We start from the raw sequence: 26,904 nt of genomic DNA, 5'->3' as shown, positions 1-26,904 counted from the left end.
ATATGTCACATATTAAACTATTGAAATTCTAGATTGAATATTGTATTGACCAAAGTTGATATTAAGTAAATTTATTAAATGTTGATAGCTGAGATTTATTTTTTAATTTTAATCTAAATGAAAAATAGAGTGAATCAATTAAAATGTTGGAAATTCAACAAAATTTTTGGTTATTGTCTATATTAGAATGTCATATCCGAAAAGATCAAGGGTTCCATGGTGTGATTTTGATATAATGAGAAAATGATTTTGTTAAGTGAAAATAATTAAAGAATGAGATGGAAGAGATAGAGTCTTGACAGGAGCACAGAGTGAAAGAAACTGGAAGTACTAAAAGAATATTTGATTAGGTATAATGTTTGGGTTTTTTGTTTATTTTGGGTTTGTCGTGGTATGTATAGGAAAGAAGGCCAATGTGAAGGTGAATAAAAATATAGAATTATGGAAATAATTGTCTATGAATGGGGGTGAAATCACGGTTAAGAGAAAGTTGACGTGTTAACCGTCAACTTTCTCTTAACCGTGATTTCACCCCCATTCATAGACAATTATTTCCATAATTCTATATTTTTATTCACCTTCACATTGGCCTTCTTTCCTATACATACCACGACAAACCCAAAATAAACAAAAAACCCAAACATTATACCTAATCAAATATTCTTTTAGTACTTCCAGTTTCTTTCACTCTGTGCTCCTGTCAAGACTCTATCTCTTCCATCTCATTCTTTAATTATTTTCACTTAACAAAATCATTTTCTCATTATATCAAAATCACACCATGGAACCCTTGATCTTTTCGGATATGACATTCTAATATAGACAATAACCAAAAATTTTGTTGAATTTCCAACATTTTAATTGATTCACTCTATTTTTCATTTAGATTAAAATTAAAAAATAAATCTCAGCTATCAACATTTAATAAATTTACTTAATATCAACTTTGGTCAATACAATATTCAATCTAGAATTTCAATAGTTTAATATGTGACATATTCTTTTTACATTTAGAGCTTACAATCAAAATTAATTTTCTTCTTTGATCAAAACATGTACATTTCTTTCAGCGCAGTTTTCCTAATTTAATATCAGTCTTTATCCATTTAACAATTCACACAATTTAATTTCAAAACAGTAATTATATTTCATTTATTTGTCCACTGAACATAGGCAACTTACCTTATCACCTTTTTTAATAATTTTTCTAAATTTAGATTTTCAATAGTTCTATATGGGACAAACTTTTTACATTCAGTCATAACAAAATATTTTTAGAGAAGATTTCTTGATTAAGATATGTACATACATTTTTTCAATTCCACTTCCCTTTTTTAATATCATTTCCTTTAATACCTCCAATAATTCACATTACAGATCTATAGATTGGTATTTTCTCATTATATTCGTTGGTTCCCTGAAACATATGCAACCGACCATTCACTATTGGCATTACTTCCAATACTACAGCTGCTACTCTATTAAAATATCATATTTTGATAAAAAAAATTTTAAAAATTTTCTATATAATTTTCAATAATATTCATTCATTATAACTTTGCTCAAATTAATATAATTATTATCAGTCCTATACAGTAGACAAACAGTCTATGACGTCACAGCATATGAGTAGAATTTTGCTTTTGTTTACGGTGCACTAATGAATATATCATTATAGCTTATTAACCTTTATTTACAATTTAGAATTCATATCAAACAAATTCAATAGTTGCATATTCACAATTGAATAATTAAGTTAAATATTAATGCACATTGTCAAAAATTTTTCGGTTGACATTTGAGAAATCCACCTATCTTCTTTGACATCTTGTCATGAATTTTCAGGCACCAATCTGTCTAATCAGTTGGTTGTTAACCTCTCACCTGATCACAACCTTGTGCTAATTCCGAGCAAGGATGACATACATCCACATGTGATACATTTTTAATCTTAAGACATCGACTTATTGTCGATTACTATACAGCTCATAATGTAGCAATAATGTTATTTTGAGGTTTTACACCTATTCAAGTGGCTAGTTTCAATTACTTGTACACTGGACGTAAGTAACCACATTTTCTTTTTTAACTGTCAAAATTTCACCCTTTTGCATTTCAATCTAAGTGGTTCACTTATTTCCAGGTTTACACTGAGGATGGTCAGTTTGACCGAAAACGTTTTGTACAACCACTCCCTTGTGGATGAATTTTAAAATTTTTTAATAAATTTATAATATACCTATATACAACAGAAGTGTTTACTTCATTCTACGTTGTCTTAACAAAGGTATACAGCCAACTACAGGGTTTACCCTTTTAATGTTTTATTTAATGACGATATGGTCAACTTGGCTCTTAAGTACTTGCGGCTAGCTACAAAGAGGAACAACACTAAATTGGATATATGGTTCATATCTCAATGCCTTAATCACAAAGTTATTCCAAATTTTTGCAGAGTAAAAACATCAAAAAATGTACCTCCAAACATCAGGAGCTCACTACAAGTTAAATTAATGAAGAAGGAGATATGTAACCACTATGGAAAATTAAACTACCTCAACTGTCAACTTAAGGTAATGTATGATTCTTTGCTCGAAATAATAGGTTTTATCAATATTAATAACTTTATGTCAGATGTTCAGGATAAGGTGGAGATTTCTAATTCAATTAAATTTAATAGAGTTAATAACAAATTAATTAAACTTATTCAAGCCAAAACTTTGCTCGATCAAGCTTCAGATGTCAGAGATGTCAGAAAGTTTTCAGATTTCAAATTCCATCCCCGTATAAAGAACCTCACCAACATTAATTTTTCCAAAGACGAAATACAATTGCTCAACTACGGTCTTAAACACTCAGTCCCCAAAGATTTTTCAATCAAAGACATAGAGAACCTTTCTATCGAGACAGACATAGTTATCGAAAATCTCTCCGTAACCCTTTCAGACAGAACATCTATCAGAAACTCTTGTTACCGCTTTCTCAACAAATTCAAAACTAAAATTGATTCTTCCAATAACTCTTCTTTCTCACATAGTCTTTCTTCCAAAAAAGCCAACTCTTTTCTTAAGTCATTAAAATCAATTAAACAAAAAATTACAAACCATCAATTAATTTTCAGTAAAGCAGACAAAGGTAACTGTCTTGTCATCCTTGAACGTGACTTATATAACAACAAAGTCACATCTTTCTTAGAGAGCAACCATTTTACTTCTATAACAGTAGATCCTACAAAAAGATTTATCACTAAACTTAAAGACAACATCAAACAATTTTCTGATTTTTTCACTGAATTTGATGCTCCATACAGCAAAATTCCTAGCAACCCTTTAGTTCCAAGGTTGTATGGTTTGCCAAAAATACACAAAGTTGACATGCCTATACGCCCCGTTGTTAGCTTCATTAATACTCCAGTTTCTATCTTATCTAAATTTCTATTAAAAACAATAAAAAACTTAATTAACTTCACTCCTCAATTTTCAGTTTCTAACACTTACCAATTGGTTGAAAAACTTCAACTCATCAATCTGAATCCAAACATTACTATGCTTTCTTTTGATGTTAGCAACCTATTTACTTCAGTACCCAAAAATGAAACAATTAGTCTGGTAAAAACTCTCCTAATCAATAAGGTTATTCAACCCCATATCATTTCTTCGATAATAGATATTCTACAAATTTGTCTCTCACAAGATTTCTTTATTTTTAACAATAATTTCTATAAACAACCAGATGGTTTAGCAATGGGTAGTTGCTTATCCCCCTTTCTAGCTGATGTTTTTATGGATCATTTAGAATCCAATTATATCATGAAAAATCCTGAAGTTCTACATTGGTTCCGTTACGTAGATGATTGTCTCGTTTTTGTGGATGGTCAGCAAGACTCAGCTAATCACCTTTTATTCAAAATCAATCAAATCCATCCCAATATCAAATTTACTATGGAACTAGAATCATCTAATGCCATTAATTTTTTAGACCTTTCCATTACCAGACTCAACAACCAGTTCAACTTTGGTATTTACCGCAAGCCTACTCAAACTGATCATGTTATCCATTCTTCATCCAACCACCCACTGTCTCATAAATATTCTGCTTTTAGGAGTTTCATCCATAGACTACATACACTACCTCTATCTACAGCTGAATTTAACAAGGAACTTAATATAATCAAACAAATAGCAGTCAACAATGATTACAACCCTAATATAATCGACAAGCTCATCCGGAAAAGAGAATCCAATCGTCTTCAGCAACTAGCTTACAATTCAAACCCAGTCATCACACCAATCTATAGGTCCCTACCTTTTCATAATACTGTCATATCTGAGAAGATCAAACACATTCTCTGTTCTTCGGACAATGTCCACATATCATTTAAAGTCAATAACACTCTCAACAAAACATTATCTAACACTAAAGATCCAATCAACTTTATGAATCGTAGTGGTGTTTACAGATTATCTTGTTCCGATTGTGATGCCTCTTATGTAGGAAGAACCTATAGATCACTGTCTACTAGAGCAGCAGAGCACACTAAACGTGACAATACATCAGCTTTCTCTCACCATCTCAAAGTCAACAAACACCACCTTAACATCCCAGATGGTGTGACTTTGATTCATAACATCCAAGATAAGAATACCCTTCGTTTAGACCTATATGAGGATTTAGAGATTGTCAGGGACGCAAGGACAAGTCCAAACTGTGTTAACCGTCAACTTTCTCTTAACCGTGATTTCACCCCCATTCATAGACAATTATTTCCATAATTCTATATTTTTATTCACCTTCACATTGGCCTTCTTTCCTATACATACCACGACAAACCCAAAATAAACAAAAAACCCAAACATTATACCTAATCAAATATTCTTTTAGTACTTCCAGTTTCTTTCACTCTGTGCTCCTGTCAAGACTCTATCTCTTCCATCTCATTCTTTAATTATTTTCACTTAACAAAATCATTTTCTCATTATATCAAAATCACACCATGGAACCCTTGATCTTTTCGGATATGACATTCTAATATAGACAATAACCAAAAATTTTGTTGAATTTCCAACATTTTAATTGATTCACTCTATTTTTCATTTAGATTAAAATTAAAAAATAAATCTCAGCTATCAACATTTAATAAATTTACTTAATATCAACTTTGGTCAATACAATATTCAATCTAGAATTTCAATAGTTTAATATGTGACATATTCTTTTTACATTTAGAGCTTACAATCAAAATTAATTTTCTTCTTTGATCAAAACATGTACATTTCTTTCAGCGCAGTTTTCCTAATTTAATATCAGTCTTTATCCATTTAACAATTCACACAATTTAATTTCAAAACAGTAATTATATTTCATTTATTTGTCCACTGAACATAGGCAACTTACCTTATCACCTTTTTTAATAATTTTTCTAAATTTAGATTTTCAATAGTTCTATATGGGACAAACTTTTTACATTCAGTCATAACAAAATATTTTTAGAGAAGATTTCTTGATTAAGATATGTACATACATTTTTTCAATTCCACTTCCCTTTTTTAATATCATTTCCTTTAATACCTCCAATAATTCACATTACAGATCTATAGATTGGTATTTTCTCATTATATTCGTTGGTTCCCTGAAACATATGCAACCGACCATTCACTATTGGCATTACTTCCAATACTACAGCTGCTACTCTATTAAAATATCATATTTTGATAAAAAATTTTTTAAAAATTTTCTATATAATTTTCAATAATATTCATTCATTATAACTTTGCTCAAATTAATATAATTATTATCAGTCCTATACAGTAGACAAACAGTCTATGACGTCACAGCATATGAGTAGAATTTTGCTTTTGTTTACGGTGCACTAATGAATATATCATTATAGCTTATTAACCTTTATTTACAATTTAGAATTCATATCAAACAAATTCAATAGTTGCATATTCACAATTGAATAATTAAGTTAAATATTAATGCACATTGTCAAAAATTTTTCGGTTGACATTTGAGAAATCCACCTATCTTCTTTGACATCTTGTCATGAATTTTCAGGCACCAATCTGTCTAATCAGTTGGTTGTTAACCTCTCACCTGATCACAACCTTGTGCTAATTCCGAGCAAGGATGACATACATCCACATGTGATACATTTTTAATCTTAAGACATCGACTTATTGTCGATTACTATACAGCTCATAATGTAGCAATAATGTTATTTTGAGGTTTTACACCTATTCAAGTGGCTAGTTTCAATTACTTGTACACTGGACGTAAGTAACCACATTTTCTTTTTTAACTGTCAAAATTTCACCCTTTTGCATTTCAATCTAAGTGGTTCACTTATTTCCAGGTTTACACTGAGGATGGTCAGTTTGACCGAAAACGTTTTGTACAACCACTCCCTTGTGGATGAATTTTAAAATTTTTTAATAAATTTATAATATACCTATATACAACAGAAGTGTTTACTTCATTCTACGTTGTCATTTACTTCCCTTTATCTTTCTGAGTATGCTGTTCCTAGTTGCTACTTTCCCTCTCGTTTTTATGCATTGTTGTCTGTAGGTGAGGGACCGGTCCAGAGTTACTCAAAGATATAAGTTGGTCTGTGTGTTTTAGTGTATTACCATTCTAGGCAATTTGGAGTTTTCGCTAGGCTTGTTTTGCGTGAAGGTGAAAGGCGCAGACTTGGGTTTTAGAGGGGGTATTATTACCAGGGAGATAAGGCAAAGGTAGCAAAGTTAGACCTAATCTAAAGTTTCAATTTACACGACTTAACATAATCTAGAATAATCCTAAAGATTGACGGTTTGTTCAAAGCTAGTAAGTTCATCAGATTATATGGGGACTAAACGTTTTCTTGCAATAGCTGCATATTCAATAGATTTCTTTGTGTCACATATTTGTCACATGCAAAAAATATATGATTTAAGTCACTTATTTTATTGCAATTTTCGCACAAATCCGACTGTATTACATTGATTTTATATAATGTGCGGGATAATACGTAGGGATGGCGGTTTTTGACAAAACACCGGTTTTCGGTTATATCGGTTTTTTGCTTACGGTTTAACCTGGCGGTTATAACCGGCCAAAAAACCGGTTTTTGGAAAAACCGGTTTTCAGTTTTTTTAATCCAATAGGTTACAAAGTTACATTTACAATACACTTTAGTTTGCTATACTCCATTCGACTCGATATCAATATGATCAAAATTAGTGCTATCGAAAGAACATGCATTACTTTTAACACGTTTGTATATTTGTAGAATAGGTACATTTTAACTGATAATACTTCCTGTATGAGTGTATCGTTTTGAAAACTTAGCGAAATTCTTGGAGATTCGTATTCGTAATCAGTAATTCGATATTCATAGTCAGAGCATTATTTTTGGTAATCAGAAAAAGTCATTCACCCACTTTCAATGTCAAGAGTTAAGTGTGAAAAATAGATGATGTTCGCGTCTAATTCAACCAGATCACTTCTTATGTAAATATTATGATTACAAATACCTTTTTAAGGAAATATTATAATAAAACTTAAATTGTTTCTGGCTGATGTGAGATTGCACTTTCAGTTTGCTTCTGTATTTTATAAAATAAAATAAAATTTGAATTATGGTTTTGTTTGGAATACTTACTTGAGAATAATAATTATGATTGGGATCCAAAATAATACCTAACCTAATCCTAATCACCGTAAAAACTTAATAACCGGTTTTTATTTTAAAAAGAAAAAACCGGTTATAACCGGGACAAAAAAACAACCGGTAAAACCGGTTATTGCGAAGTAAAAAAACCGGTTTTAGCTTTAAACCGGTAGGTTTTTCCCATCCCTAGATAACAGACATGGCCAAATTTTAGTCGAGAGATAGTAACAATATCGTGTCTTAAAAAATCTAAATTTTTATGCCAATGATCTGTCGGGATTTTCGGATGTAATTTTTTTATTATTTAGCTAATGCCTCGACAACTAATGGCCATTGGCATGGTAGGTACGGTGAATTTTTGCAGTCAGGTATCTAGTGTCATGTGTAGTGTGTCTGTTGAGTGTCTTGTTACTTTGCAAAGTTGACGTCATTGCCTTTGCAAAGAGACGCTAATTGTATCCGAACTTCTGCGGTCCCTCCGGTGAGTACCGATCCCACAAGGACAGAAACTATTTTGATTTAATAATTTATAATAAACGAAAAATCCCTTACCCTGGTGAGATTCGAACTCACGACCATTCGGACCTTTCGATCCAAAGGTAGGTGCTCTTACCACTGAGCCACAGAGGGGGTGGTTGTAAAATTATAAGGGTTACAAAATCGTATTAAATGTAATCCTTTAAATCCCTTATTTTTGTACATAAACGGTTATAAGGTCACAGTTACATGGTTCTCACAGTAAAAGTTAGGGTTTATAAGTTTCTATCTCGGCCATTCTAATTCTTCTAATAAATATCATACAAAAATAATAAAAAAAAAATATTTTTTAAGTATAGGTATAGCGTATTTTTTGAGTTATTAAAAGTAAATTAAATTTAGGAAAATTTTAAAAATCCTGTTTTTTGTAAATCATATTTCTTTTTTAAATGTGCATTATAAACCGGTTACAATGTTTGATACCATTAGTTATACCATACTTAGTGTGACCAACTAGTCCGAAAAATCCGGGACATGGCCCGAATTATGAAGTCGTGTCCCGGCGTCCCGTGCAAGGCTTCCGGGCCATACGAATTTTCAATGTTTTGGTAAAATTATATTTTGAAATTTTAAATATGTTATTCTTCTAAGAATTCACATCAAATTGAATTAGTGGGACCAAAAAAAGTAAACAATTTCTAGAGTTTAATACCAATACGCATGCATTTTATACTTTGGTATAAGAGCTCTAGGAAACCTCAAACTATGGACTTTTCTCGTTTCTTTATTTTAATTATCGTCTTCTGAAAAGACAATTCAACAACAATAACAATTCAATTTAATATAAGAATGGATTAATTTTTAAAGGATTTCTTCTCATTTTTAAGCAAATTCGATCGTTTGACAAATATGATAGTAAGAATTAATCAACATAAAACTGTTCTGAAGCTGTTTTCTTGTAGCATGTTTTACAATTATATTTTTGAAGGGATTAAGCCACAATTGGTTGTAATGATAATTACATTTTTATATTAACCTAAGGTTATATTAATTATTAAATAATCAATAAAATGATGATATTCAAGTTCTACATTTAAAAAAAATGGCCCGATTTTCATTGAAAAGTCCCGGATTTCAGGTATTTTTTCAGCCTTGTCCCGAACTCGACTGAATTGGAGTTGGTCAAACTAACCATACTAAAAAAAAACAATTTTTTTTGTACGTGTTTTATTTTTCACATTTTGCTAAAAAAATTCGAAACAGTTCTCCTATTTTCATCATAACTTATTTAATTGTGATGCTGTGAACTTTTTGCAGCTCATTATATAGTATTTATAAGTAATGTGACAAGTGTTTGTTAAGTGTATGTTAGAAAATGCATCGTTTTTTTATTATTTAAGCTTGAATACTTAGATTTGAGTTCTCGCTGAAAATAAATATACATTTAATTATCAGTAGTAATTGCACAAGAGCTCTAAAATTATAGAATTTTTCCCGAGTGACACTTTGACAGTTTTAATTAACGACCCGAAGGGGAGTGAAATTATGTCAAAGTGGCACGAGGGAAACAATTCGATAATAATTTTAGAGATCGAGTGCAATTTGCTGCGATTATTTCATGAATATAACTGTTCAAAACCAAAATTTTATTGTAATTTATTTATGTAAGTTGTACAAATTACTACAGTTAAACACACAGTTGTTATAAATATTTGACGGTTGAAAGTCATGACTTTTATAACTTTTAAAACAGTAATTGTCATTAATGTCACTGAATGTATTTTTTCGTAGCAACGAACGGCATCTGACATAATATACTTGACGACTTGATATAATTATCAAAAATGATCACTTTAATTCTTATTTCTGTAGCTTTCTATTGGTCAGAATCTCCTATGAATGAAATAATCTATTGAATTACTTTGAATTAATACTACCTAAAAGGTTTTAACTGTAAGAAATTTATTTTATTTCTTATTAGCTTTAATGTAGGTAATAATATCTTTTTTGTAAAAACTTATAGTTGTTGAGGTATTTATGAACAACTGGTTTAAAACGTGCATTTTTGACGAAAAACTAAAATCTTTAATCTTTAATAACTAAATATAAAAATATGAAAAAAATATTTTTAAGACACGCTTTTCTTTAGTTACGAGTGACTAAAATTAAACATATAAAACATCCAACTAAAAAGCAAAAAATTAAAAAAAATTGAAAAAATCTAGCACATTCGTCAAAGAAAAGCGTGGCGGGTCTTCATCGAATAAACGGTTTTCGCACCACGGTTTTCTTTAACGAATGTGTTAGATTTTTTCAGTTCTTTTTTATTTTTTGCTTTTTAGTTGGATTTTTTATAATATGTTTAATTTTAGTCACTCGTAACTAAAGAAAAGCGTTTCTTAAAAATACTTTTTTTCATGTTTTTTTATTTTTTACTTTTTAGTCTTACACTTTTCAAACATTAAAATATATAGTCATGTTTATTAAAATATGTATAAAACATATGATGTACAAACATGAAAAGTAGTCGGAATCGGCAAAAAATTTGAAACTTTATTGTTTATTTATGAAGCATAACGTAAACAAACGTAAAAAAGATAAATTATGCATAGTTCATATAATTAGCTACAATCTGTAAAAGTTTCAAATATCTTCATTGTAAAAAACAAGAGAATTTAAGCATTTTCCGTTAAAATCGTTTTTTTTATTTAAACAACTAATAAAAAAAAATCTTTTTATTGACTATTCGTGTATTGTTCCCGCGAATGCATAGGTCTGCAAATTTTTAGTCATTTGCATTGAAGAAAAGGTAGCCATATTAACGTCCAAAGATTTGACCCAAACGATTGAACTAAAGAAAAGCGTTTAATTAATTAATACGACAAAACAAATTATGTTAATTGTAGCACAAAACATCTCTACCGGTGGTCTTTCTAAGACTACGATAACAACAGAATTTTTGAATTCGAGTTTTGGTCGAAGTTTTGTTTCGTATCGTATTAAAATTTGACACGAATAAACGCCAATTTATATATAAACAAATATTATGAGCGTTCAAAATTTGAAACTTTATTGTTTAGTTATGAAACATAACGTAAACAATTAACGTAAAAAGTGAAATTATGTGTAGTTCATATCATTAACTACAATCCATAAAAGTTTCAAGTTTCTACATTGTAAAAAAGAAGAGAATTTAAGCATTTTCTACTAAAATCGTCCATTTTTATTTAAACAATTAATAAACAATAAAAAAAAATTATTGACTATTCGTCTATTGTTCCCGCGAATGCATATGTCTGCAAATTTTCATTCATTTGCATTGAAGAAAAGTCAGTCAAATTAACGTCTAAAAATTTGATGCAAACTATTGAAGTAAAGAAAAGCGTTTAAAAAGTATTGCTTTATTTTTATACTGGACATAACAAATTTTGCTTAGAATTTGTCTCTCTATCGATTTATATTTATATTTTAATAAAATATTTTTCACCAGCGGGAAGGAGTGGCATCCTACCCCAAGATAAAAGCAAGTTGCATCATGTCACTTTTGTTTCTTGAGGTATCTTGTAACTCTAACACCTCGCCAATTTTCATCAAAATCGATGGAGGTTCAACGAAATCTGAGGCAAAAAACCTTCAGTGACTGCACTAAAAGGTTTAAAAATAAAGAGAAAAGTCTAAGTTACAGCAGAAATTAGACACTGACTTTTAGTTTTGTTAGCGTCTTAGCACGAAAATCATTTTAGGAATACGGCGACCAATGTAGGTTGTAAGGGTGGTTTTCGTCCAGAGAGGATTGTTAGTGACAGCACACTGGCCGCATGATGAAATGCACACAATAGTCTCGTTAGCTATGTATCATGACTTGTATTAATTATATTATGTACATATATCTACGAGATTGTGGTAAAGTCTTTAATGGAAGTATGCAAAGTAGTTTTAACACAATTTTGATGAAGTAATACATTACAAATTTGGGTGGCAATGTAGCACTAAGTGTGTAAATTATAATTGTATTAGCTACTGCATTAAGCCCGAGTTTTTCGCAAAGTGCAGAATAAATCAATTATATCTAAAGTGTGAAGTTAAGTAGGTAATAAAAAATAGTGTAGAGCGAAAAATAAAATGCAAAATAATAAAAGTGTGCTTGAAATTGGCAAACATACAAGAGATTAACATATAAGCAGTTACAACGTCACCAGCATTGGAGTTAACCATGTTCGATTGGAAAACAGCTTTGGCAAGTCTACAGTGAAGTATTGTAACCAGGAAATTTCGAAATATTATATACTGCTCAATACCTACAAACAATTAAAATAAAGAAACAAAGCAAATCATTACAGTGATAAGGATTAAGCTTAAGAACAGTCGATCCGGGCGAGACCTTTATCGTGGTATAGTATACAGTGATGAGCACGCTAATAACCGGCAAAATAACGCGAAAGATGGAAACATATTAAGTTGTGAGATAAAAAGTAATGAAAATAGTGGATGTGGGAAATTTAGCGATGAAAAAATAAAAATTTTCATTATATTTATTTTCCCCTCTGTAGACGTATCAGAGGAGTATGTCAACTACAGCTGTCACTGTCACAGTGGCAGTTGCCAAATTCGTCCGATACGTTTAAATGTGGGAAACAATAAATATAATATAAATTTAAAGGTATTTATCGCTTAATTTGCCACCTTCACTAGATTGATTTCTTTTTATCTCACAACTTAATATGTTTTTCATCTTTTGCGTTATTCTGTCGATTATTAGCGCGTTCATCAATGTATACTGCTCAATACAATTAACATAAAGAAACAAAGCTAAACATTACAGTGAGAAGCATCAAGCTTCAGAGGAGTTGATCCGGGCGAGACCTGTATCGCGGTGAAACAGACCATATTTAATGAGCAGTGAAAAAAAGATCAAAGGTCGATTTCGAATCAAAAACCACAACAGGCGAAAACGACAAAGAGAGAAAAAGAGTTCAATAGAAAGAGTTACAACGTACTTTCAGCATAAGTCGACAAAGATGCAGATCTCCCACCTATAAAAAGGGAAAAATGGAAGAAAACTTAAAAATATATGGAATTAATGGCAGGAGTGAGTATAAAGATCGAAGAACAATCAAAAGAACTTAGCGAAATTCAAAGAGGGTAAAAAGAATATAGAGAAGAAGTTATATGAGGGTTGGCAAGAGAATGTAACATTAAGAAAAGAAAGCAGAAATCCAAATTAGGTAGTTTTTGAATTAGAAGAACGGCTTGAGAAATCATAAAATTGAAAAAGGAGTAAAAATATATAGAGCTTGGACATAGACAAATATGTCCCAATGTAGAATATACCAGATACTCTAAGATATGCAATGGAAAATTTTATGCAGTAGACGTTCAAATAGAGAACGCTGTGAAGTTAGGAGAAAAAGTATGTCTGGTTGAGCTTCAAAAGGAAGACGATAAAAGAAAAGTCATGAGAAATAATAGGCCAGGGTAATAAGGCAAAAATATACCCTGTTCGTGACATTCGAGCAGCCAGGGTACTGAAGCGTTTTTTCGACAGGTAATACATATGAGAACAAATTGTAACTATTTCCTGCGTAGGATCTGGCGGCCATTTTTATTTATAAACAATTTAATGCCGAAAAACGGCATTTTTTCCGTTTTTTCACAAATCAATGGAAAACAGTGTACCTTGTGGTTACATTAGTACAAACATCTTCGTGAGCATGGAAAAAGCTTTAAAATGACGTATTACACAGATTGATATACTTATTTATTGTTAATATAATTGAGAAAAAAGTCTAAATTGCAAAAATATTAATTTTGCAATAACTATTGTAAAAATTAGTGTACAGCTTTGAAATTTTTGTTGAATGAGGGTTCTGTAGTGTGTAATATGTGACAAAAATTTCAAAGCGAATTATTCAATTACTTATATTTTATTCAAATTGTTTATCCCAGAGAGCTTTTCTTTGCAATAACATAAGTCAGAAAAACAGAATGTTAGAACCATTCTGCAGGTGTCAAATAAAAGAGCATAAGCTAAACTTTTAAACTTGTTTAAAAAAAGTTAATAAAAAGTGCATTTATTAGTAATAAATAATTATGCAAAAGTCTCGTCAATTTTTCCTTATAAACAATTTGAATAGCTTTTTTGTTATGGCCGGTACAAACATTTCTTTACATATTCTACAAGATGGTATGTTTACACGAACTTTAAAAAAAATAATTTAGCCTAGGTCAATTAGGGCAAAAGTTAGCAACATTATTCTAAAAATTTACAGCTAATTTGTTTATAATAAATAAGGATCGAAAATAGGGTTTTTTTACTTTCAAAGACGCGAAGTATTCAAAAAAAAAATTTGGCTCTATTTTCTTTTCAAGGGAGTCTTCAATAAAGCTTCAGAAATGAAGTATGTAAATCCATGCGACCTAAAATTGAAATATTAACTTCAAAATCCTACAGTTTTTTGTATCTTGGGAACCAACAAATGGATTTTCATGTTTTTTTTAATTTGTATGTACTTTTAGCGTACTTTACAAGTATGGAGTAAGTTGATTCATAAATTATAATAACCAATTTAATTTATTTAAACAAAAAAAATTATTTAATTTTTTACCGTGTTTTAGGTGCACAACTACCAAGTAATGTTATGTATATAATAATTGATAAAAAATTGTTATGAATATATATATATATATATATATATATATATATATATATATATATATATATATATATATATATATATATATTTATGCACAGATATCAAAGTGAGGTCCTGACATTACGCGCACTTAGTGAGGACCGGTAGAAAACGTAGACATAATCGTTTCAACTCTTCATAGTGACCTTGACAAGTAAATAGCAATTAAAAAATGACGAGTATACACAAAAAAAATTACGTATATGTGCCCCGTATTGTTCAAGTATATTGCCACCCAAGTGAGGCCATTATACGCAGCTATTAAAGTGAGACTGTATATACTTTTTCGTTATGCGCACAAAGTGAGGACAACTTTACGTGTATATTTCCTTACAGCTCATCAAGTGAGGACCATACAGTGTTGTCGATAAATATGAGATTAATCGTTTCTACTGCCTTTTTCTGTATAACACAGTAAGAATTATTATTGTTTCGATGTTTCAGTCACTTGTAGTTATAAGAAGATGTGGACTCTTTGTTCTTGCTCGTACTGTTTGTTAATTTTATAACATTTTAGTACCTCAGCATTAAATCACGGTAGCCTTATCGGAGACTAGCGTTAATAAAGAAATAGTTTTATATTTTTTAATAATTTACGTTAAAGATGGATAGGAAAGCAAGAATTTTGAAAATAGCGTTAGTTGAGAACAATAATAATCAAAATGGAGGACACAGTGATAGTTCAGTTATGTGAAATTTATATTGAACTTAACATATAAATATAAAAGCCCGACTTTTGATCTAAGGGGAACACAGTTTTTACGGTACATACATATCTGTCATTTGTCAACCCCCTCCCTTCCATTTCCCCCACCCCTTATTTTTAAATAGGGTAGAGGGGCGTGTGCTAGCTCATTTGAAAGGATATTCAATTCTCTATCCAGTATTATTAACATTGACATAATTATCTATACAGAGTGTATTTTAGTATAGGTAGTAAAAAAGAGGTCGCCCAGCACAAACTTGGAGAAGATCCATCATGGACGAGATAAGAAGTCAAGGAAAGTCTTGGAATGAGGTGAAGGCCCTAGCGCAAAATAGAACCCGATGGCGCGTTTTCACTGAAGCTCTATGCTCCACTTAGGAGTTCAAGAACATTATATATATGTATATATATTCTGTTGCCCCTGTCGATTTTCATTTTGAAATGAAAATTTTACAACCTTAATTTTAGTATACAAGATGATTTACTTAATTTAATTAAACTTAATGTACCTTTTTTACTGACTTAATTTTACAGTTATTCCACTAGATGGCAAATAAAGTGAATATTTGCATATGTTTTATTTCGAATAATCATTTTAAAATAGTTTTAGTTTTCTATTTTCTCTGAAAATTGTTGCAAGCTTCTTGTTCTTATACTTAAAATCATGTCACTACAAATTTATACGAGACTACATATTAAGAGTATAGAAAGTATTATAATATATGACATACATGCTTTTTTCCATTTATTGAAGATTTTTCACCTTATCCTGAAATAATGCAATGTGACCAAGTGTCCTCAACTAAAAAAATATATCCCACTATTTTGATATTAAATGTATATTTTGTACTATAAACCGTATTGAAATAGATTGCAACATGTGTGCGTGGTTGGGATATTGACTGCGAAACCTAAGGCTTCATTCGCCTAATCATATTTACCTTTGATTCTTATAACAATAAATAAAATTGATTAACATTTTATATCAATATTATTAGTGTTTTTAAACAATATCAGTATGATATATCAGTATGATAAAGTCAAGATAAACAATACTATAACAGAAAGCTTTGAGGTCAAACAAGGACTGCGACAGGGTAATCCATTATCGCCTATAATGTTTAGCATATTACTAGAAAAGGTTATACAGGAATCAAACATTAATAGAACAGGTCTGATCTACCACAAAAAACATCAGTGCTTGGCATTCGCAGACGATTTGGTAATCTTGGCTAGGAGCAAAATAGAACTTATAGAAACACTCATGAAACTCGAGGAGAGGGCAGCAACCAAAGGATTGTATATAAATGAAGCAAAAACAAAGTATATGGAATGGACAAATAAGCAATTCGTTCGGGGGCAATACATAACAATGACAACAGCGAAGGGAACACAGTATAAATTCGAAGAAGTTGAGAGATTTGAGTACTTAAGAACTGTCTTCACAAGAGATCCTAACTGTGAAGAAAAAATACAAAAGAGAATTATGTCGGACAACCGCGCTATATTTGCTTTTAATGGGTTGTTAAGAAGTAAAAATATATCACGAAGAGCAAAACTAAGAACTTACAAGACCGTAATAAGGCCGATAGTAACGTATGCTTCTGAAACATGGGTCACAACAAAAAACATCAAGAGTTGTTATTAGTTTGGGAGAGGAAAATGCTGCGCAAAATCTTCGGTGGGAAAAACTTAAATGGACAATGGGTAAGAAGAACAAATAAGGAACTAACTGAGCTCTATCAAGATCCTAACATACTAGCAGTAATTAAGGCGCAAAGACTTAGATGGTTGGGCCATGTGCAGAGGATGATTCCATCTAGAATTTCCAGAATGGTACTATCTAGTGCATTGGCAGGGAAAAGACGAAGAGGAAGACCGAGGTCACGATGGAGTAATGGAGTTAGAGAAGATATGAGAAGAATTAACTTAAGGAACTGGGAAAAAAAAGCGACTGACAAAAGGGAGTGGAAAAGAATAGTACATCAAGCCATGGGCCTACTAGGCTCGTAGTGCTTACATATTATAATATCAGTTTTCTAATATTATCCAGTTCCATATCCAGTTCCGAATCCAGTGGTTATATTTCTTCCGTATTGTTTAGTTTCGCTTCCAGTGATTGTATTTTTTTTCTTGTTTTTTTTTGAAATATTTATTTATTATTTTATTACTATATTTTTTTATTGTGCTCATAATAGATTGCAACATTGTCTACAGACATGAATGCAGTAACAATAAATAAAAAAATCGGAGATCCACACCCCGGATTTGAAATCGAAACCTCTGCTTTACGAATCCGAGATCCGAGGTCTACCCACTAGATCACTAGGCTATCGCTCTTAGACAATATTTTTTCCTGAAACGGGGAACTTTTAAAGCCGGGTCTAGACTATGTAACAAAACATGCTAATAACAAAGTTGTACAACAAATTTGTCGTACAACTTTGATATGTAACTTGTTAATAGCATGAGTATCCAGACTATATAACAAAAAACAAAACAACAACATGAGCATAAAGTTTGCAGCATTTTAGATGGATAGCTGGTGGGTTAGGTAGTATATAAAATTGCGTCATATAAGTATGGAGGATCTCTTCATAGCAACAGCAGCTTGTGTAATATTGTGGAGGCGACACCGGCGTGTTAAATTAATATTTTGGATGTGTCCTTCATTAGCAGCTCGAGCAAAATATAGGTAGTGGTACAGCTCTTTTAGCTGATCTGGAAAGAGATAACATAGACCCATCGATTTTTTCCTTTTGTTTATTTATGAAGGACATTTATTCATTTGACATATGGGGTTTTTGCAGGAATTTTTCATTAATTTATAGGAAAAACGATATTTATAGTAATAATAAACCAAAATAAAAAATGAACGAAAAATGGTGTTTACTTATAATATCACGCAACACAACTATTCGAAGGATATTTAACCTATAAAAACCATTAAATGTGATGGCAGTTTTAAAAACTTCTTAAGAATAGAAAGTTCTGATTTTGAATTTCTTATAAATGAAATCGGCCATAAAATAGGCAGGAAAGACATTTCGAGATGCAATTCCAGTAAGAGAAAGATTAACAGTTATATTATTAGCAAAGTATATGAGGCGTTCTTTGCAAAAACCCCAGTTGTCCTTTTTTTTTCGGAAATGGACTTATGGCTTCTATGGATTGAAGGACTAATTACCTACGTTCCTTGCGTAAGAAACTTGCATTAAAATTACAGTAGTTCAAAATATAAGCGACAAAAATATAGGCGATTCCGCCTAAACCCCATATGTCAAGCGCAATTCCCTTCAAAACCATAGTTGTTATTGGTGATTTTGCGGGAAACTTTATCGCTTGGCTGTCAGAACCGTGGGCTGTCAGTAGGTTTTTATAGGTTAAATATCCTTCGAATAGTTGTGTTGCGTGATATTATAAGTAAACACCATTTTCGTTCATTTTTTATTTTGGTTTATTATTACTATAAATATCGTTTTTCCTATAAATTAATGAAAAATTCCTGCAAAAACCCCATATGTCAAATGAATAAATGTCCTTCATAAATAAACAAAAGGAAAAAATAATGTTATTTATATTGTAAACTGTGTGTAATCATCAAAATAATAAATCACTAATTTGAGAATTTCCGTAAACTTAATAGGGTTCAATTAAATAACTTTTTTTTAAATATCTCCGATGTTGTAAAAAGTGACATATGGGGTTTTTGCAAAGAACGCCTCATATTTTTTAAACTTTTTACTCATTGTTTCAGAGAGGAAGTATAACATTTCTGTAGAATTTAATTCCTCAGTATTATCGTCTTCACCTGTTCATGATTGAGTGTCACTGTCTGTTTGAATTGGTGTAGCTGGAGAAGTAGCGGATGTAGGTGTAGTGGACGGAATAGAAAGGCTCAGATATATTGTATGATTGAGTGCCTGTTTGAGTAGCTGATGAAGCAGTCTGCATCTGTGTAGCGAATGAAGTGAATGTTACAGGTTTTATGTCTGAACACTCTGCTCTGTAGAGAATAGTATTTATGTCAAATTTAGAGTTGATTTGCACCGATTTGCTGTTAAGGTTCCTCGTACTGCTTTTCTTTTGTTGGCTTGAGTTATAGGCGTACGTGCATTGCATTAGTTTTAACTACAGTTTCTGTATCTATTTTCACTTCTATTTCAGTCTATTCATCGTGTTTTTTATTTGTTTTTTAAATCAATAAATGTAGCTCATCCCATAGCAATCCCATAATACTCGTTACTTACGAAATAGCTCAATTAAATGAGTAGTCAGTTCTTTCGACAATTTCATCGCGTAAATAACCCTACGTGAACAGAGCAAAGAAAAATCTAGCACAATCACTCCAGAATGTACAAGGCGATATGACTCCAACGGTTGCTGCTCGCGTAGGTACTATGCCAGAGAAATGTTTCAATAACATGTTTTTAGGTGTAGATCAGTCGCGGTGCGGTTTTATAACTTTCTTTGATGTTTACCGACATCTGTTCGATAACATAAAACATGCTATATAACCAGAAAAATGTTATACTACACTGTGTTTTAAAACTTGTTTATTTAAAATTTTGTAACAAGTTACAAAACTTTGTTATTTAACATGTTTTGTTACATAGTCTGGACCCGGCTTAACGGTAACTTCTTATAGGTAATACACTACAATTTCTGAATATTTTTTCTGAAATCTATCGAATGGTACCAAACACGACCCCACGGAGGTGGGGGGGGGTTACTTTAAAATCTTAAATAGGAACTCCTTTTTTTTATTTCAGATTTGGATTCTTTGCGTAAAAATAAGCAACTTTTATTCGAAACGTTTTTTCTAATTACGGATAGGTGGCGCTATAATCGGAGAAAACGGGTGTTGGAAATGGAAAATTAAATTAAAATATGGAAAGTCCCCACTAAAATGGAAAATTTTACTTAACTTTTTTGGTTTTAGAACCTAATAATCACAACCCAATAGGTCCCCAAAACGCTCGAGTGACTGCACATTTAGCATACTTTGCTCCCCTACTATTATATGTATTATAAAGTAATTATTAACCAGTGGTGTCATGGCAAAATTGGCAGTGCGGGAACGTAGTGCCGGAACGCACTGCTAATTTTTGTTTACAAAACCTAAATTCTCTATTATTTTTTTTCTTTTCTTAACCAGTGCGGGAACGGCGTTCCCACGCGTTCCCACACGATGACACCACTGTTATTAACCCAAACAACCATAATTCAACTTTTATTTACTAATAAAGAACTGGACGAAAGTGTCACATCAGCTTTTATGAAACACATGAATATTTACATAAAAAGGTAAGTGATCTGCTTGAAATCGATATTCCCAAAATCATCTAAAAATTGTTTATACTTGAGTACTTTGAGACTCTTGTATGAAATGTGAATACCGAAATACGATTAGGAATCTCCATTATGTAATTTTTAAATAATACATAATTCTTAGGAAATGAAAGGTATTATACAAACGTGTTAAAAAATACTACCTACTGAAATTTTTTGATGGCAATAAATGATGAATTGGTTTATCGAATTTATTTTTAAGGTGATACAGTAGCGATCAACAGGTAGCCAAAACGAGTTCCAAGATTGAGGCTGTAATTTTGAATATTTTTTCGAGATATTTGGCACACGTATTTGTAATATAATAAAGAATGGCGGTACAGAGCCCAATTTGAAAAATATATTAATATGTGGAAATTACTCTGTAAATAAATACAATATTAAAAAAACGAGTCTGTACCGCCATTAAGAAGAACAAAAAAATACACTTTCTTCAAATAAACTTTTTTATCAGATGCCTAGATTTTGTGTCATTTTGGAACTACTAATGAAATAAAAAATTTTAGTAGTTCCAAAATGACACAAAATCTAGGCATCGGATAAAAAAGTTTATTTGAAGAAAATGTATTTTTTTGTTCTTCTTAGTGGCGGTACAGGCTCGTTTTTTTAATATTGTATTTAATTACAGAGTAATTTCCACATATTAATATATTTTTTAAATTGGGCTCTGTACCGCCATTCTTTATTATATTACGGATACGTGTGCCACATATCTCGAAAAAATATTCAAAATTACAGCCGCAATCTTGGAACGCGTTTTCGCTACCTGTTGATCGCTACTGTTTCCTCTTAAGTAAAATATGTCATTTGGATATTTTTTTAAACTCGATAGATCCTAGGGACATGTCGGTAGATCGGTAGGATCATCACTTTTGGGAGTTTTGGGAATATCCCAATTGACAACGCAATATACACCGACGCCGTCTACAACGAGCGACGAATCAGAGATGCCAGATTGGGGTACTTTCGCCCATTTTTAGGGTAATTTGAAAGCACATGGGAAAATTTTTATAGGTTGAATTGGTTGGGGAATTTTTCGGGAGGAAAATTGAGCAAACTGAATTGCAATATAAATGTATTGTTATGATCTGCTTTTTATTAATTATATATTAATTATTATTTATCTGATTAATTATTTAATTGTCGCAAATCATACATAAAAATGAATAAAAAATCTCAGGGTGCCTTTTTATACTATAAAAAAAATCTAAATTATCTCACGTTATACTTATCTTCTCTCGTGGGTTCAGTATCTCTTAGTTGATCCTAATCGGGATAAAATAGGGAAAAGAAATAAAGCAAAATATTAAAATAAACATACAGAATTGTCTTTTATTTGTCAAAATCAATACTCTAAACTCTATCAAATCTAAAACCTGTGGACACAGATGTCTGAATGAAATCTTTACCACTTAAATTTATTATAGTTAAAAAAAAAACAATTTATCGGTTTGTTCCCGATGACTTTGGTAAAACAAACTAAACAAAACAAATTTATGTATTCGCAAGATTAGCTATACTTCCTATTTACTTTTAGAAATATTGGAATTTTAATTCATATGCCTTTTACTCAAAATTTTAGTTTCCGAACATAAAAATATCTTTCACATAAGTTGACTGACCTTTTGCTTCACTCACTCTGATGTCTTCTCGTGACCCAAAACAGCTCTCCCTCGTTGACTATGTTAAAGGCTACTCATCAAAGCCCTCTCCGTTCTCCAGCTTCAAAACTATCAGCATACCAGCACCAATTCTCCAACAAGCCGGGCCTCTTTTGACACGTACTCGATTCAAACAAAACTCCAAAAATTCTCTGCTCTCCTTCTCACAATAATACAGAATCAAAGAGGTATTTCGTCTCAATTTGATCTGTCTCTCGTTCCACTTTTCAACACTATTCTCCACTATAAAACAGCCACTGGTATCTGCTAACTATCTATCCACTAAAACGTCGAACCGGTCCTCAGCGATGCCAAAAACATAATGACTTCCCCTTCAAACTCTCTTAATCATTCAAACTACTTTTCCCCTTCCACGTTGCCAAGAATCTGAAACATCGACTTTTCCATTCGACAAACAAAACAGTCACCCTCAAAACCATTCCGACCATCCTAATTACCTTCTGAGAACTATACAACATTTACTCGTGTTGAAACAAAGATACTAAAATTCCAAACTTTCTCCTAAAACCACTTTTCTAGAAATTGATAATTACCTCTACCCTAAACAATCTTTTTCCATTTTAAATCAAAATACATCGTTATTTTCACTTTAATTATTCACAAAAGTCTTTAATGGTTAATCGGAAAGCTCATTAAAAAAAGAAATCCACTTACATCCAAACTAAATTCTAATAAATATTTACAGATCATATACAGGGTGTATCAAATTTATGTGCCCGCGTTATTAAAAAAAATTAATTTAATTTTTATTTTGCCTTTGATTGATAAAATTGAAAACACAATATTATGTAACACATAACATTATATTAACATTATAACCTATCGAGTATTTGCTTCTGATTAAAAAAACCGAAAAATGGTTTTTGGAACAACCGCTTTTTTTGACCAGTTATAACAGCCAGGTTAAACCGTAAGTAAAAAACCGGTATAACCGAAAACCGGTTTTTTGTTCAACAACCGCCATCCCTACCTTGGTTGTTACAAATACAGTTCGCTGGAATAAGTTTTACCCCCCTTATTAACTTATTTATTTTTAGCACATAAGAAAAACGCTCGGATAGGTCGATTTTTAAAATAATCATAGTATATTATAGCGTAAATGTTTCGAACTTTACGCGATCCCTCTTCTTCAGGTGACAGGCACAACTTTGATTTTTTTAAATAGGAAAGTAAGTACATCATGTGACACCTCATTTAAAGGCTTTTTTCTACAACCGTGTTAAAAATGCAATTTTTAGAACTCCATACGTGCGTTAAAAATGCTACTTTAAGGCAGGGCCGGTTTTAGGGTTCTGAGCGCCCCTGGCAAAATAAAATTTGGCGCCCCTTCATATAAGAATATACAAATTTACTGCAAATATAAAAAAAATAGGAAAAAATCAAAATTTTACCATAAAGAACTATGTAAAAACATATTTATTTAAAAAATAGTAGGATAGTTATTACTTACAACTTATCCAACATAGGGCATAGCATAGCGAGCACATTTTAAGTTCAAGCGACGAAGAAGCGAGGTAAAAGATAAATGCACATTATCAACAACCAGTAAAAAATGTGTATAAATAACTATTTAGATGGAAAATAAGCCACAATTAAATTGAAAAAAATAATTTTATTATCGTTTCGACGCCCAAATCGGGTGTCGTTGTCAAAATACTACTAAATTAAACAAAAATGTTGTTGCTTAGTAAAAAATTCGTCTAATAATTTATTTAATCTGACTCATTTATATCATTTAGATAGAATAAATAACATAGAGATTAAGAAAATAATGGTAATGAATTCAAGGGATAATAGACAACATAGAACAAAAGAGATTAACCTGGTACGGACATGGCAGAAGAGCAGACCAAAATCGTTGATAAACAGAATAACAGATTGGAGCCCGATAGGAAGAAGGAAGAGAGACAGACCCCGAAAATCTTTTAGAGATAAAATGGACGAAGCAATATTAGAAAAGAAACCTGCAGGACTGGAAAAACAGAAAGAACTGAAAATAACGGTCAAGTGAAATAATACAGGAAAAACTATGGAAATCCAGGGTGGTCAAGAAAAAACAGGATGTTTCTAAATAAATGCAACAAACTTTAAAGGGTAATTCTATATGAAAAAATAATGACAGTTTGCTCTATAAGCGTATGTCAGCAAATACTTCGTTTCCGAGATATGGGGTGTTGACATTTTTCTTACAAACTGACGATTTCTTTATTGTTCTAAAACCGGTTCAGATATGCAAATGAAATTTGATGTGTTTTAAGAGGTAATTATTGCGCATTTTTTGACATAAAATTAATAATTTTATATCTACTGTTGAAATGGTGTGAATTTTTTTAAAGAAAAACATAGTACGCCACTGAGATATTTCAAATAACAAATAATTTTGGAATTACTCGTTCAATTTATGATATATACAAAAATCTATTATTCCTTTTTTTCATACGTCGTTCGTGCCGTTTTTATGCAAAAAGTGAAACATCTTAACGCGTACAAAGTATTCGAAATAAATTTCTATATATTCATATTATGAAAAAGAACTTGTCAATTCTAATTCATATAGATATACCTGGTTTGTTTTTTTTTATTTCAAATTACACACCCACGGACACACGACAATGTTGATAAAGCAAAGTTTACAGAACAGGAAGACAAAACTATCTAACCATTGAGGCTATAATGACAAGTAGCAGTATAATAATATCACTGACTATTCATAAATTTGTTGATACTTCGTAAATCTGATCTTCGTGTATTTTAAGTATGTATGTATAACATTGTAATACCATAAAAGTGATAGGTATTACCTGACAAAAATGACCTTAAAGCCATAACAGTTTTTAGGTTGCATTATTTTTATTAGAGAATTTTTGTGAGCTAGAAATAGTTTTCTTATTGTTACAATTATTTAATATTAATTGTTTTAGGAGTAATCTTAGCCCAAAGATAATCTATAAAGTCCAAAAAAATAGTGAATGTAAAAAATATTATATTTTTTTTTGTTTAGCTAATGCCTCGACTACTAATGGCCATTGGCATGGTAGGTACGGTAATTTTGAACAGTTAGGTACCTAGTGTCATGTGTAAGTAGTGTGGGTGTTGAGTAAGTGGCTTGTTACTTTGCAATGTCGACGTCATTGTCTTTGCAAAGAGACGCTAATTGTATCCGAACGTCTGCCGTCCCTCCGGTGAGAACCGATCCCACGAGGACAGAAACTATATTCATTTATTAATTTATAATAAATGAAAAATTTCCGACCCTGATGAGATTCGAACCCACAACCTTTCGGATTTTTTCGATCCAAAGGCAGGCGCTCTTACCACTGAGCCACGGAGGGGGGTAAATATTATATTTATATATCAGCGTCTCTCAAAATTTGGCGCCCCCAAATTCTGGCGCCCCGGGCGGTCGCCCGGCTCGCCCGCCCCTTTATCCGGCGCTGCTTTAAGGCACTAGTGCTTTAAAATTTTTATGGCACTGCAATTCGTATTGATCGTATAGGCAATTTTGATGTAATGTCAAAAAAATATAAAAATGGAATGTCAGTCAAGTTCAAGTAAAAGTTTTTGTAGATATTGTCCTGTAATTACGTTTGTAGAAAAAATATTGCATGATATGCGTGTTAAAAAGTGCATTTTTAAGGCACTCATGTGAATTGCAGAACTCGCTGTCGCTCATTCTGCAAACTTTCACATGCGTGCCTTAAACGTGTACTTTTAACACTTATATCATAAATAACTATTGAAATACTGATTACAAAAATTTATAGTATTTTAAGCCTTTCTGAGAGCATATGCGCAAAAATTTCGCTCGAATTATTTTTAAATGCGTTCATTTTTTTCGAATACTGAGAAAACCTTAAGTATTTTTAAAAAATTTAAACGCAGAAAGAAATATTACTGTATTATCCATGGTCGAAAGTCCTTGAGAACTTCTATAATATTTATTTTAATAAGTCACAGGGGTGAAAAAAAATAGTCTGATTTTTAATTTTAAATATATATTACAAAAGAAACTTTTTGTTCATTATAAGGGACTTTCTGCCCTCGGGAATAATGTAGTCTTCTATTTTGCGTTTAAATATTTTAAAAATACCTATTAGTTATCTCAGGATTCGAAAAAAATAAATGCGTTTAAAAAGAACTCGACCGAAATTTTGCGCCTACGCTCTCAAAAAGGATTAAAGTATTAAACATTTTTGTACTGTTTGAATTTATGCGACGATTGACGATCCACTGTTTTAAAGATTGGTTGAACAGATGTTGCCAGTTGTATGGTCCTCACTATGTGTATCGTAAGTTATTCAACAGGGCGTAGAATATACATGGTTAGAAAATATACGCCAA

At 31.4% G+C, this 26,904-nt stretch overlaps 1 protein-coding gene across 2 annotated transcripts in view; it reads right to left on the bottom strand.

Moving 5' to 3' along the window:
* LOC126881922 (adenylate cyclase type 2-like) overlaps positions 1–26,904 on the bottom strand; it is an 860,562-nt gene that overhangs the window by 717,570 nt on the left and 116,088 nt on the right. The window lies entirely within an intron of this gene.

The sequence above is a fragment of the Diabrotica virgifera genome, chromosome 3 (assembly GCF_917563875.1).
Source record: "Diabrotica virgifera virgifera chromosome 3, PGI_DIABVI_V3a".
In the NCBI taxonomy this organism is placed as follows: domain Eukaryota; kingdom Metazoa; phylum Arthropoda; class Insecta; order Coleoptera; family Chrysomelidae; genus Diabrotica; species Diabrotica virgifera.
The sequence above is the reverse complement of the archived record's forward strand: the minus strand, read 5'-3'. Positions and strand labels throughout refer to the sequence as shown.